This window comes from Columba livia, chromosome 14, assembly GCF_036013475.1.
Source record: "Columba livia isolate bColLiv1 breed racing homer chromosome 14, bColLiv1.pat.W.v2, whole genome shotgun sequence".
In the NCBI taxonomy this organism is placed as follows: Eukaryota; Metazoa; Chordata; class Aves; order Columbiformes; family Columbidae; genus Columba; species Columba livia.
The window spans coordinates 12,933,413-12,948,291 of NC_088615.1; the positions used below are offsets into that span (position 1 = coordinate 12,933,413).

At 39.6% G+C, this 14,879-nt stretch overlaps 1 long non-coding RNA gene across 5 annotated transcripts in view; it reads right to left on the reverse strand.

Annotated features, from left to right (window-relative positions):
• LOC110359534 (uncharacterized) overlaps positions 1–14,879 on the reverse strand; it is a 255,312-nt gene that overhangs the window by 240,195 nt on the left and 238 nt on the right. The gene's annotated exons all lie outside the window — the stretch shown is intronic.

Here is a 14,879-nt window from a genome sequence, read left to right on the forward strand (position 1 = left end):
GTTTGCTTCTAGCACTCAAAAAGCTTATGAGAAAGAAAAAACAAAAGAACAGCACACTGCCAACACACCACCCAGATTCCTCCAGTGCTCCAGGGAAGGATCCAGCACTGAAGCGTTGGGAGGCAGTACTGCTTCATGGCTCTTGATATTCACACATAGTACAGCAGTCAAGGGGGAGAATTTTTCACGTCTATAACCAGCCAACATAGACTTCATATCATTAAAGTTGAGGCATTTAAAAAACAGTGATGAAATTTGATTCTGAAGGTCCAGAAGGACCAAGTATTAGTACATTGTTCTGGTTTATCACCAGGGATGTAGAAAAGATCAATTCAAGCCTCTAGTTTAGAAGTCTCCAAATAGCATAGGGTTCATTCCAAGTTCCCCATAAGTACAGAAGTAGAGCATACGAGCTGCTCATGGTAGGGGCCTCTCAGTTCTGACCAGAAGAAACATCCTGACCTCCTCAAATCTAGCTTTTAAAGAGCTTGATTAGCCTATCCTATGAACAGTTATTTTGTTAAAATTTTCTTAACCAGCTCCCACAAATCATGCACTTAGTTTCATAAAGGCAGATGATTTGTTTGTTGATGGTGTTGCTACTCCACACAGCTTCAGTAAGAATTCCCCTTTTTCACTCAAGTAGCTCAAGATTCACTAACCAGTAGCATGCCTTTGCACAAATACCTAGTAATTCAGCACACATATTTGAGCACAATGCATTTTCACACCAAAGAATGTGAAATAAGAACCTGGTAGTTGCTGTTCGTATATACAAAACACAAAATTCCATCTTCATTGCTGACAAAAACGTAAAGAAGCATAGATTTTAAAGTTTAAACATCACTAAGTAAGCAGAAGGAACCAATACTGACAATTGGATCATACTGGCCAAATATCCCTTCATTTGTGGTTCAAAGTTTGACAGCTGTTATGGTTTGGGGCTCTGGAAGTATCCAGATCAGATATCGTAGTAAAACACAGACCAAAAACAAAACACAACACACACAACATGTTGTGCCTACAAGTGACTAAAGTCCCATTGCTACTCAGCTCCCTGGCATATGAAACAGGAGCTGCTTTCTATTGGAAAGAACCCCAGACTTCCAGTGGAATATTTACTGCCTGCACCAAAAACCCTTCCCTGCTGCTTTGCATTCAGAAGAGGTGTTACAGTACTCATCAACTCAAAAGTCTGTCCAAGAGTACTGAGGAGAAGTCCCTCAGGTTCTCCTCCTGTAATTACTTCTTTTGAACACTAACCAGCAAGCCTGGCTCAGACGCAGTGAACTAAACAGGACAAAGAGAGACCTGGAATAACTGCAGAGGGGCACAAATAGAAAACAGTCTCCATGTGATTATATATTCACCCACTTTATAGCAAGGGCCTGTCTGCTTCTGTCTCTCAGGGAAAAAAAACCTATGAAGTCCATAGTTCTTAAACCAATAAAGAGTACATTTAAGTTTTATCATTTTTCGCAGAAGAACATAAAAAAGACACAAACAAAACATTGTCTCACTTGCACTTTACAGAGCTTGTGCCAGAGGGAGCTCTCAAATGTTACATTTGAAAGTGCTAAGAGGATTGTTCAAAGAAACAGAGGGACAGAGGGCAGGCAGGCAAGTGCAGACTAACTCTGGGTAACAGCCAGCACTGGGGCTGGGCAGGAACCCAGTATTTCATAACATTCCTACTCTGACTTCTGCCTCAAAAGAGTTTTTGTCCTCAGTCCAGCTCCCACTGCTGCCAGCCTTTTCACCAAATTCAGCAAAAGGCTGACTGGGCCTCAGGGCTTAAGTCTGAGACATGCTGGATGTGCATTGACTTCAGCTGTCATCGTGACTGCCCAGTAACACACATCTGGAAGAGCAAGCCCTTCATAAGTGAAACAGTTCTGTACTGGTCACATTCCCACCTCACAGAAGCACAAAACTATTTTAACATGGAATATAGCCCAGAGAAGCACGGTGCCCAAGAACATTTTAACAAAACACTCAAGAAAACTAAGTGCCAACTGTAGGGTTGCAGAAGGGCAGCTCATGTTTATTGGTTTCTGTCAGAGGTTTCACAAAATAATTATACATCCAACAAAGTTCTTCTCTGTAAAGTGAAGTACATTATGAATGGGGAGATAGGAAATTCAACATGCCAACCTTAAAAGCCAATGTAGTTCTGAACGTCTTACGGCAAAATATTCTTTTTGTTTTCCTGGCTTACGGGTAAAGTAACTCATGACTTACAGTTTCTCCTCCATTCAAAGATGGCTGACTTCTGTTGGAAATGTTGTTTCCATTAAAACACACAAAAGGCACTTAGGTACTTGAAAGGTACTTCCTACAGCATTTGGTTTGCAAACATCCACAATACAGTGACCACCACGTCAGTTTTTTCCCTTAAAATATTATCTTTTTTACATGAGAATTTACATGAAAACATGTAGAAGACCATCTAGAACATGAGGGGCACCATAGAAAGTGGGGCTTTTTGTTGTGATCCGTTGCTGGGGTTTGGGGGTTTTTTGGGGGTTGCATTTGTTTTGTGTGTGTTTGTTTTGTTTAATTGTTAAAGTACCCTAACACCTCAAAGCACAATTAAGGGGCAAGTGGATAAGCAGGAAATTCAGTTTTCTGGACCTATTAGGAAAAATAATTCCGATGACTATGTATTGTAAATATGTGATTTCTATGACAAAGGGAAACCACTTCAGATAGAAGCAGTGGTTAAAAAAAAAAAAAAAAAAAAGAGCAGGTTTCTGATCAAACACATTGAAAAGGATTTAAGGATTCACAAAAAAAAAGCTGCCATTTTACTTCACCCATAGTTCCATAGTTAAGTTTTGACTAGTTACCAGCTCTTTAAGATGGGAATTCTTGCATTATGTCTAGTCAATGCCAAGTGCAGTGACTATGGGTACTAGTAGAAGGATGGGAATGCAAACTAAGTATCTTAGTTCCCACACGGATCCTGGGAAGTTCAGAATTTTCCATACACAGGGAAGAATTTAATACATATGTCTAAAATGGTTTCACCTCAGTAAAGGCTCCATTACCTATTGTTAATTTACCTGCTACATACTGTGTGCCATCAGCACAATGACGTGCTGCTTCTGCTTAGCAGACACGCAGCAATACTGATTTTGAGTAAAGCTCTGGGTGAAAGGAAATAAAAAGGGAGAGCCGAAAATCTCTGTCAAAGCAGAAATCCTTGTCACATCCCCAGTAGCAGGGTGGGTCTGCACTACCGTGCAAAGTGGTTCTTGACTGAGGTCCATGCAGATTTATCAGCAAAAGCAGCACTGGAAATCCCAAGTATAGGCAAGAGGTTGACAAGAAGTGTTGGACCAGGAGAGGCAAAGGCTGATAGTACAGCACCTCAGCTACTTGGTCCTGCCAGAAACAGGCAAACACTCAGCACCGTAAGACCCAAGAAATTATAAGTTATGTTGTCTGTGGATCACATTCATTAAAATCCTTCAGATTATTTCTATCAGCCTGTTTTTCCACCTTATTCCTTTCTTAGATTAATTTTTAAACACTAGTTGCTACCAAGGTTATGGAAGTAGCTGTTGATCTTGTCTTACTGTTCATACTTTCCAAAGTTAATTCTTTCTTCTACAAGACAAGCTGGAAATACATTTTATCTATTTATCTACTGGGAAAAAGAAAACAGTTATTGGTAACTCATCTCTTCCTAACATGATCTTTTTCCTCAATAGGAATCTGAACACTCAACGGGTGAGCACAGAAGGGAAGAAAAGCAAAAACTCCTTCCAACATGCTGCAGGCCTTTATCTCATGGCAATCATTATGAAGATAGCCTCTACAGGTCTCCTTCTGTCAATCTGAAAAAAAGTTCCATGTAAACAATTAAATTAAGTCAGATCGAAGAAGAGCAGAGGCTAGAGACACAGAAGCTTAAAGATGCTCATTACTCTGAAAGAAAAATGAAACTGCATACAGACTAACTGAATAAACCAAACATTCTCATGTCACCAGCCAACACAAGAGGCTTTACTGATATACATTTTTAAATCTGATATTAGCTTGAAATAACATTTTCAAACAATAGTTCTTTCCTTTTGATTTTCTGTGTACGCAATTACAGTGAATGCTATCACCTTTGAGCTAGATTCAAGCTTTTAACCTCGCAAGATGTCTAGGAACACAAATATGATGGTTTTCCTGAGCAGCATTGATTGCCATGTATTTTAAGTTATTCTGAATGGGAACACTAGGAAAATAGCTTTTACATGCATAATGTATAAGCTCATTTACAGGAAGCAGGGAACAAATCGAAAAGGGAGAAGTGACACAGAAAAAACTGACAGAAGCAACAGTAATTTTGTTGAAATAGATAGCATCATGGAAATTTAACCTTATGGAAAACTCCATTTAAAGCAGGCATTTGACAAACAGCCTTTTAATTTGCAAATTGTGCTTCCCAGAGATAACAAAGAGGAACCATAATGACACAAAAGAGTATTACCCCTTGGTTCCGAGTACACAGCACACAGATAACCTGTCAAAGCTCCAAAATGCAGGCTCCCCTCCCACAAACCCCCACTGCACATGGAACACGGTACAAGGCTTACTGGTCACTAGACATATTCACAAACCTCATGATAAATGTTAAACCAAAGGTCTGCAAGCAAAATATAGCTTTAGTTGTGGTTATACAGTAAACCAACCAACCACTTCTCCTCACCTCAATTCAAAGAAAAGCAACTCAGGCACACACAGGAGTGCAGCTTTCCTAGTTTCTCCATGTCTGTGGCCATGCCTTGGACCTACGCTTGCGCAAAACTCCCATCAGCCACTAGGTGCGTGTAAATGCCTACTTGGAATGGCTTTCCAAGGAAAGAAAGTTAAATTCTATTTCACTGTTTTAACCAGAAAACCAGATTATGTTACAATGTAACAAACATCCAGTCAGGAGTCTGCAAATATTTAATCAATTCCAGTTCTGTTTCAGCTTGCTTGACAATTTTCAGCTGGTATGCTTATGAAGCACAGATTCTCCAGGCAGCCACAAAGCTCAGTAAAACAGGGGAGGGGTGTTTTCTCTGTCTGCTTTCTAAGTAAAGATTCCCATACTCCTGTAAGTGACCACCCTGTCCTCCCCATGCACCGGTGCATGGCCTCAAAGAACGAGCCAGTCCCTCCTGGCCCCCACGCACGTGTGGCAGATGGTGCCTTGCGTTCCACTGCAAGCACAAGAAGTGACCAGAAAGGATGCTACAAACTTCATATTCCTTATAAAAAGGAGGTCTACAGAGTGTCTCAAGACATACAGGTGCCAAAATGGCAGCTTCGGAACACAAGGTGCATCTGTATTAGGAATAAATTCTCACACAAGAGCGCAAAGTTCAATTAAAAAGAGCCACTTGTTCTTGTACACACTGTGAAGGCAGCAGCCACACACAGAACACAACACACAGCCCGCAGTTACCCCCTAGGCAGCCCACAGCCACCCTGACATTTTCCTCATCTCATCAGAAGCCTGCTGCCTACCTACCTTTGTAAACATGATGTTATATTTGATAGTTCATTTTCATGCAGATTTAGTTTAGATTCTCAACTCCAAGCTCTACCCATTCCATTGCTTACCATGCACAGGAGGCATTATTCTATGGTATTTTAAGACTCCATTGGCATACTGACAGATGAATCCAACAAAAGAAAATTTAGCTACACAAACTTCTAAAATTATAGTTAAAATCACGTGCAAGCAAAGCTCACACTTATATTTTTCTTCAGCCTAAAATAAAAGCTCTGCATACCAGTTAACACTGTGTAAACCGTACAGAGCTGGGGTTTGTGCTCCCTGGCACAAAGCCAGTAACTCCACTTGACCACTTATCATCATCCAAGGATTAGACATACATCTTCCATGTCGCCTTCAGGAACAACTCATAATCTGCAGTGGTGTTAGCAGGCATGTAAATACAAGCACCACTGACAAGCCCGTAGCAGTTGTGCTTGCGTGGAGTTAGTCTTTCCACTTCATTTCATAGATCTACAGAGTCTTCTGCAGAGAGACCTCAATTCACTGTTCAGCACAATTATTGCCTTGCAATTGCAGAGTTTCCAGACTCAGTGAAGCACGAGCACAACAAGCTTATGTAGAGTTGAGAAGACACAGAAAACAAGCAAAAGCACACTGGACACCATCTCAAGTGTTTCTTAAAACTATAATACCAATTACATGATGAATCATATTATTCAATCCACTAGCCAGTCCTTGGGCCACCTTAACAATATATCTGTCTGGGTATAATCTTCAAAGTGATATTAGCTACCCCAAAAAATCATGTCAGTACATGACATATCAAGAAATCTTAAATTGGTAGAGAAGTAATACTTCAGAAGAGGACACTCATTAAGATACCTACAATGACATATAGTGTTCTCTTACAAATCTTCTAGTGCTACTCAACACTGAAATCCAATTAAGAAAACATGACAGATCTCATGTTAAGGCAGAGGGAGAGGTAATTCATCTAATACTTCCATAACTGTTGCTGCGAAGCAGCCACATGAGAATAGAACAATTAGAAGTACATGACTTAAGTAAATATAAATAGACTTGGTGGGCATTGAATGAAACAGTAAGATGAAACATTGCATATAGAAAAAAATCCTTCAGTAAAAATTAAGTTTCATTCCTGTAAAACTTGACCATCTCCTGAAAACCTAGAAAACTTTAAATGCAGGTTTGCCAACTCTACTTGTCAAGTGATAGCATTTTCTTCCCTTCAGCAAGCTGTCTTGCTTTTCTTCAGAACTTGAAAAATCATTCCAGTGGGAGGTTAAGTTGAAAGTCCTCTTCATAAAAATATCTCCCTTCACAGCCTTTTCTCGTATTTCTCAGCTCTGAATTTATAAAAGTAATTCCACAACACATTCACCGAAACACCTAATATAAATACACCAAAGCTCACAGTCTTTAATGAGCGTTCCATTAAACATGAACAAGACTATACACATCATGTGCCACTACTGCCCTCATTCGGTAGAACTCAGAATCTGACATTCCTCTTCCTTAAAAGACTATATAGTTTTCCACACATTTTATTATTAGTTTTGATATTTAGATCTGAGCATATGTACTGTCATTTACATTTCCTTTCAACTCGAAGTGTCCTCTCCCAACAAGAGGCATTTCTATTAGATCCCCAAACAAGACAGAGATAAACACCTGCCAGTGCACTAAACCAAAAACAAAACAAGAAATCCAGAGCATTTGCTTAGATACAAGTGATGACAAGTGACTTCAATACAGAATCCATTTACATAAAAATGCAAGCAACAAATATACAACTAAAATTTTCAAAAGCTGAAAACAACCTGGACTAGGAACACATCAAATGAGATATTAAACTAAAAATGTATGACCGTGGGAATAGGTTATGTTCCACCATTGTTCATAAAGGCATAATTATTCAAGGGTGGATGAAAAAAGAAAAAGCTAAAGCAGGTAGAGCAATAAAAGCTGCTATTGAACAGACATTTTTATAAAATGTGTCAGAAGAGGCAGTGAAACGGTGGCAGAAGTGACAAGAAAAATTTGTTAACTGTGATTTTAAAGAAATTGAGGTGTCAAATGATAAGGAGCCAGATCAGTTTAAAGGAGCAGAAGGAATCTAATAGCCTTGACCCACTATGACACAGAAACAGCAAAATTATCAGAGGCGACACTTATGAAATATCCTTCTGCTCTCCTCATCAAATATTGTTCTGGTCTCCTCTTAAGCAAAAATAAATCACAGCTCTATCAAAATAATTTTGCATTTTAAACAATACATTTCTGCTACTAACATGTAGAAAAAAAACTTTAAATGGTTCTACTCCACAAAATGTATATTCATAAAGCGTATTCTGTGCTATTAAAGTTGACTTCTAAACACTCCTAAATAAGCCAGAACCATTCTAATATTTTAAAATAAATACATTATGTTGAGTCTAAATCAATCCCCAGAAATATCATTAAATATTTGCCATTTACTCCTTCAATCCACTACTCATTCAGTCCTCTGCACACAAAAGCTGACTAAATCATAGGCTGGTAGCCCAGTCTCTAAAACTGGCAGCAGATCCTAAGACCGGCAAGTTAAATTTTACCTGTTTAATAATCAGTGCTGGTTTCTACAGAAAACACTTTTTTCAGCTTTGTTTCAGAACTTGTTAGGGGGAAGGAGACACAAAGGGAGAAGTCAGTGAGATTGCTCAGACATTTTGTTTATTTAACCAAGGAAGAACACTTCCTGAGTTTTCATCAAGCACAGCCAGTAGCTTGGCCAGCTGTGCTCAAGTTGCAGGGCACTTATTCCACTACATCATTATCATCACTTCTGTGGCTATTTGAGCCTGAACAAAGTGACATCAGAGAACAGTGATCAAAACGTTTCAAACTTCAAATACTGTAATTTAAGAAAACTGTGCCAAAAGTAAGGAGGGACACGTAGGTTAGAGGATAAAGTAAGGGTGGCACTGAGGGTACTGCAGTAAGCCCTTTTGATTACCGATTTTCACAGTATATCTGTAACCTATTGATTAAAACAAACAAACACACACACACAGACTACCTTTGCCCTCCTCTGGAACCTGCTTTCCAAATGTGCAGCACCAGACCAGCAGCACAACAGGGCTCACGTTTACCTCAGAGACAACAATGTCACTCCAGCTACATTTGTCTAACATTTTACATTCACACATTAGGAAACGATGACTATTTCTGGACTGCAAAATACTATCTGAAGGACAGACAGATTATATACCATGCATTCCAAATTGGCAGGTTGCTATGGTTTCCCACTGCAAGAACAAAATTTGCTTCATTAGGTTATCTGACTATCTCCTCTACTAAACCAACAGGGTCCATCAGGGAAGCAGACTGTCCTTTAATCACAGCCATCACAGCTCTGCCTTTGTGAAAACCATTTTTCTCCTACAACAGCTTTTGAAAAGAAGGATGCAGTTCTGCACGTGGACTGAAATATCCTAATGCTTCATGTTCTGGGCTGTGTACTAACCACCCAGTTCACACAATAGCTCATTATCAGTGAGCCTACAGCAACTGTGCAGCACCCACACAAGCATTGGAAACATTTAGTGTGCAAGAAAAGAAAATATTCAAAGATTACTTTGTGCAGCCCTGTACTGACTGAAGGATTTCAAACAGTTCTCTCTGAAGAAAACGGACACTGTCCCCAGACTGCTCCTCACAGGGTGATTAACAAAACACGCCCCCCCCCCCCCCCAACCTTAACAGGCTTATTAGTAATCAGAAGTCTCTGGCCTCAGCTTTCCCTGTTCAGGAATTTACTCTGTGTTCTGAATCCAGCTGACCCTACTCATCCCAGGAAAGCAGTTCCAGTCTTCTGAAAGTGGCAGGAAATATCTAACCAAAAATCAGGAGCAGAGAAGAGCTCTGGACTGCTGCTATTGTATTTTTTTAAGTTTGAGCCACAGCATCTAAGATTCCATACCCCATGTCCTTCTCTTCTAGGGCAGCTAACTACACACTTCATGAGGCTTGTTGACTGTTTTAACAAAGGTTGGGGGGAAAAGAGTGTGAAACAGCAAAGACTTTTCCTGAATTACTTTCCATTTAAATACCTTTGGGGTAAAAGGAGTTTATTTTTAAAATAAATGGATCACGAACAAAAACCTCAGAGATAACTATAAACTTAAGCAAGCGTACAGCTCAGACACATAGAAGAGGCTGAGGCATTTAGATCACATTATTCAAATACACGAATAAAAGAGCTAATGGCTTGCTACTATCCCTATCCAAATCAGGGTTTGTGCATTATCATTCCACTCAAGGTGGAGAAACATGCAATAGTCTTCTTAGCTCGGCAATTTCACCTAAGTAAACAGTAATAAGTTTTCCAGTTTAAACAATAACCTGCTATTACCTTTTAGTTTTTCTTTATTAAGAAAACATGGGAGAATAAAACACAGAGCACATGTTCGACTAAGATCAGTATAAGAACATAAAGTAACAGTTTATTACAACTTCTAGATCCATTTCAGGTTTCGGTATTATGGAAACTGCTACAGTCTCCACATTCAGTCTGACAAAGTGTCCTTCACCCAACTGGTTTATAATAAGGAAAGGCAGAGCTCATTGCCTTTCTTTTTGGCATGTCAAGTTCTTTCAGTTTAAAAGCTGAAGAACACAATGGAAAACATGCCACAAGAAACTTCTGAAATCACTTAATCTAAGTTCCAGTCAAATCACTCAATGTATCAAAGTCAGGGCTAACTGATGTCTCCTCTGATCTCCATGACCTTACTTCTCCAGTGAAGTTTAGACATCTAAATCCTTTACATTAAAGATGATGGGACTTAAATGCATAAACACCTTTGAGAACCTGGATCTCTGTAAGCTTAAATGAGGCCTTTGAAATTAGAACCCCACAGCTCTCCTGTGCTTATGCTGGACTTTAACTTGTGAACAGACTTTCCCAAAAGCAGGTCCAAATTGCTTAGAGACTTGTCTCCATAGTCTCCCTGGCTGTATTCACAAGCACTTGCATTTAAATCCATCCAAGAGGTCTTCACTTTCTCCTCTGGCATATTTGATATAATGAGCTTGAGTAAAGGAGTAACACCAGACAAAGCAAATCTCTTACAGGGCCTCAGATTTACTTGGGAAGCTTTACCTTTTTCCTTTTATTTCCCTTTCTTTCTCATGTGAACTTCTTTACAATTATGTTAATAAAATAATTCAAGACAACTATTACTATAAGGGAACAAGCATGACATAACTACTGACAACTGCAATCAAACCCTTGATTCTCCTTCTGTGTGTAGTTCTACCTGAATCATGTATGAAACCCAAGAGAATGTGCATGGAAGAAACCTCTCCAGCTCCTACAGTAATCTCTTTTTTTTTTTTTTATTAAATCCCAGCAAAAATAGTTTTGGGAAGCATAACTTTAATTCTGATGCTGTTATCATAAAACATTATATGGTCAAGTGTGAATGGTCATCATTAACAGCATTTAACACAGTTGTCTTGAGAACAGGGTGATATTAGAAACACAGGTCTCTTTCCACAGAAAGGAAAAAAAATAGTATTTCCCACTCTTGAAGTCTCAGACTGCAAAGACATTTCTCCAGTTAAGACAACCATGTTGCAGTGCTTGTGATGTCGTTCAGGCAAGTAGGTATCTGTTTGCAACCCATTGCAAAACAATCATATTTCTGCAACAGCATAAATTCCTCTAGCAGACAACAGGTTTATAGTCTCCAAAGGACTTACCTGCAGGATATGTCCTCTGCCTATTAACCATAAACTCCGAACAGCTACCAGAAAAGGAAGGCCCATTCATTTTAGCAAGTATCCTTACAGAAGCATTTCTAAAATTCTTATATAAACATGTAGGAGGAATCATGAACATTACTTACCATAAATACAGCAGAAGAATAACAAGAACACTATATACTAAAAAGCACTAAGACTTCCCCATGAAAACCTGATTTAGATTAAAGCTCTTTTGTTTGCAATGGTACTATTTACAGCAAGACACACACAGGATTTTCCCCTTTAATACAAAGCATTTCTAGACCAAGTGAAAATGACACAAGATTTCCTATAGAATCTGACAAAAGTTTGGAGGACCCATTCATAAAGATGAAAGAACCAGGGAGAAGCATCGCTCCACCAGGGAGACTAACCAAAAGCGGAGGACAACCCTGGCAAAGGCACGGTTGGACCTCACCAACAGAGACACCACCCCACAGCAAAGCCAGCCTGGTGACAGCCACGGGCTGTGCTGACAGTCCTGAGATTGCGAGACACATGAGGCAACAAGGCAAGTACGAGGCCAGACTGGGAAGTCCAGTCAACAAGTCTGGACAAGCAAAGGAGAGGGCTGAGTACAGTCCTTCCTAGACCACAGCTCTGAGCTTAAGTGAGGCTCCTGGACCTTGGGCAGGGAGTGTGGGTGAAGTCCCAGGTGAGGCTGGTTCAGGTAATTATGACCTACTGGTGCTGTCTGGCAATAGGGATTAAACAGACATTTACAGAGACTTCTGAAAGACACACAGACATAGATTAAATAAAAGAGAGGTGAAGATGTCACTCCTGCAACTATCCACTCTGCTTCTAGGCACGGTCACCACCTGTCCCTGCAGCAGTCCCAGGACTAGCACACTCCTCAGCCTCACACAGCCATGTGCACTGGATCGACGTGCCTTCAACTACCAGACCCACCCATGAGAAAACTGCATGTTCTTGCCTCAGGACAAGAACCACCAAAGAGGTAGAATAGACATTTAGCAGAGAAGATGTAACATCTTTAGCTATACAGTCTTAATCCTCTGTCTCGTATCTGCCAGCACTACTAGGAAACTGCTGCAACACATGTAAGAAGTTACTGGTGGCCTCATGTTTGCTGCCACCCTCTTGAAGAGCCTTCGCTCACACGCAGCAGACTGTGGAGCAGATGGAGTGTGTGCGCTCATTTCAGCCACTGCAGCACAAAGTCTGGCACCTTCAAGCAAGACACCTCCCACAGCCGCTGCCCGAGCAGCTCACAGCAGCCCAGACGCTGCGCCAGGGATGGGAACTACATACGCTGATGAAAGCGTCTGGGGCTTCCATGTGCCAAGTGTCTAAGCCCTATGAATGGTTTTAAACTTAAACCTGCACATAACATTTAATCGACACAAACTGGTTTTCCTTAGTGTCGCTTTGGTCTAGAATCCTTATTGCAAGAACACAAACTAGGCCAGTGGCTTCAGCTGGTGTCAGTGGCTTCCAACCAGCTACACAGCCCGCTGAATTTTAGAGTTCTCAGTCTATTTTTAACAGCAATTTAAGAAATAAAAGCTATTTAAAATAAGCAGCATAGAAAGAAGTATCATTTGCTTCACATTATTATTATGTGCATAGTAATGACAGGAAGACTCCTGCAAATGTTTTCCAAATCTTAAAAAAAAAAAAAAAAAAAAACAAAAAAACAAAAACAAAAACAAACAAAAAAAAAAACAAGAACAAAAAAAAAAAACACCCCACTTCCTTTGCAATATATAATTTGGAATTTTAATTTAGATAACTCAGATTATTTGCTGGCAACATAAAATATGCATATTCATGAGATCTGATTTACTATAATCTTTATTTCTGACGTTCTACATCTGTGAATACTCGAAGTACTTGAGTTTGCATTCATGGGCAATTATACATGAATCTCGTACAGTGGCAACAGATTGATTCATAGTTAGGAGTTTGTGGCACAGAAAGCCAATGCATTTTCTTCCAGAAGGGCTGTGGCATGAGTTTTGGGATTGATGCTTCCACCCTTCTTTTCATTTCTTACATTTGAACAAATTACTTTTGGCTCGTCCAATAGACAAACAATTCAAGGTTGTTACAATGAGGGTCAACACAGTGATCTTTAGATGTATTCAGTCTACTAATAGTTATCAAAGTTCTGAGGAAGAAAGTTAAACAGGTATCAAGTAGAAACCTACAAGTTAGATTCTATGGAACTGAATGGTGCTTTAAAGAGGAATGACAGACACAGTACTTGGTCATTCCAGCTTCACACCCACAAGCTCCCTCAAGTTCCCTCATGCTGACTTCCATTGAGCCTTCTAGGAAACCAAGTACTTTAGACACATAATACGTTTTTCTTAAACATCTCTACATCTCTAACCACACTACTTTCTGGTCTCACCTTTCTGGTCATTCATTCCAGCCTTCTGAATTACAAAGAATCTTGTAATAAACTTTAATTTCCCATGGTAAATCATGGGGAGAACAAAACAAATCCATAATAAACCAGTGAGAAGCACAATGGGATAAAGCAGGATGAATTCTTGATGAATATACTGAGTAAATAAGATGATAAAGCTCATTGATGTGTGAAACAGTCTCTCTGTTTTAAACTCCCAATCTTTCAAATGAAGGAAACTTTGAAGAATCAGAAAATCAAATATAGCTAAGAGGTTTGCCTTCCCAAAAATCCCATGTTACAGAACATGTCGGCTCACTCCGTAAGAGAATTTTAAGCCTTTCAACCAATTCATAGTAATCACCACAAAACACCTTGAACATTTTAGACTAAAGTAGAAATAACACCCCAACAGTTTCAGGACAGCAAGTACTTCAGCACCGTGGACCCATTCGAAAGACATGGAATCCGTTCCAGGTCTGCAAAGTACCTCTTACAGCCATTTCCAGCCTTTTTAAGAGACCTTCGATAAAACAACAGATAACAGAATATTAAATAAATAAATAAGTTGTGGGCCTTGAACATGCCCTAACCAGCTCCATGTAGTTAGCAACTCCCTTGCTTACAGTCAGTTCAGAAGTGGAATATTTCCTGCTCCTGTAATAGTTTTAAATGCTGGTTTAAGTGTTTTTCAATAATATTGTGTCTTTTCCAGATCTTGTAACATAACTGCTTATCTCAAACAAACAAACAAGTTTGTACACAACTTGACCTGATACCTACAACAAACTAGAATTAAGTTTCACCAGTAACACACTCACCTTAACATAACCTTGAGTAACTCCAATCAGTTTGCTGGGCAGAAAGAGTATTTGTTATTTCACTCAGCCAAACACACCCAAACAAGGAAGACCAAGGTCTATGTTTTATAAACAGCCGCCTGAATCCCAAACAAAGCTGCCAGCTCAGGCTGTTTTAAGAAAGAGGTCAATCAAATCTTTCTGTCAGTCTGGACCTTTCATAAATACACAAAAATATTTTTGAGCAACTGGAAGGTGTTAAAAATAACAAAAAAAAAGATAACTCTTAGTGATTTACACCTTAAGGATTCCAGCCCTGTAGGAGACAGGTGCAGTCCCACATCTAACTCAGTCCCAACGGGAAAATGGTTCCAGGTGCTCTAAGTGG